Source organism: Austrofundulus limnaeus, unplaced genomic scaffold (assembly GCF_001266775.1).
Source record: "Austrofundulus limnaeus strain Quisiro unplaced genomic scaffold, Austrofundulus_limnaeus-1.0 Scaffold831, whole genome shotgun sequence".
NCBI lineage: Eukaryota > Metazoa > Chordata > Actinopteri > Cyprinodontiformes > Rivulidae > Austrofundulus > Austrofundulus limnaeus.
This window is the reverse complement of record NW_013953233.1, coordinates 215,394-215,934: the sequence shown is the minus strand read 5'-3', so window position 1 is coordinate 215,934 and position 541 is coordinate 215,394. Positions and strand designations below refer to the sequence as shown.

Sequence of the window (541 nt, the reverse complement as noted above, 5' to 3'; positions counted from 1 at the left end):
ATAATGTTTGATGTAATCTGTTGACAGCAGAAATTTTCAGAGGAAATTTACAGTTTTTTTTAAGTAAAGCTTGTTACAGTTTCATGTCCCAGATTTACACCATGTAATCACTCCATTTTAACCACACTTTAATCTGTTCAATCACAATCAATCTGAAGATCAAACAGATCTTCATCTTCATCAACAACTTCCTCTGGAAACATGAAGCTGTAACAGTTGCTGCACAGCAGTGAGCAAGTCTCACTTCTTATTAAAACACAACATTTTACAGACACCAGCGTCAGTAACAGGATTAGATTCACCGGAGAGGAAGAACCACAAGGATGAAGAGGAGGAAGAGGAGGATGGTAAATACAATGGAGAGCTGATGAAGAGACCAACGGTGTAAAAATGTGGAGCGACTAAAATAAGATTCCCCCAAATCTCCAGCATCCCCTCCCCCACCTGACCCAGAAACAACACCACCAGAGGAGAGAGAGAGAGAGAGAGAGAGAGAGAGAGAGAGAGAGCATGTGAAAGAGGGGAATAAAGAGAGAGAGAG

At 41.2% G+C, this 541-nt stretch overlaps 1 protein-coding gene and 1 long non-coding RNA gene across 4 annotated transcripts in view; both read right to left on the bottom strand.

Annotated features, from left to right (window-relative positions):
* The window catches only part of plxna3 (plexin A3), a gene marked incomplete at both ends in the record, with an annotated part of 6,639 nt that overhangs the window by 5,176 nt on the left and 922 nt on the right, over positions 1-541 (bottom strand).
* The window catches only part of LOC106532792 (uncharacterized), a 5,051-nt gene that overhangs the window by 3,742 nt on the left and 768 nt on the right, over positions 1-541 (bottom strand). The window lies entirely within an intron of this gene.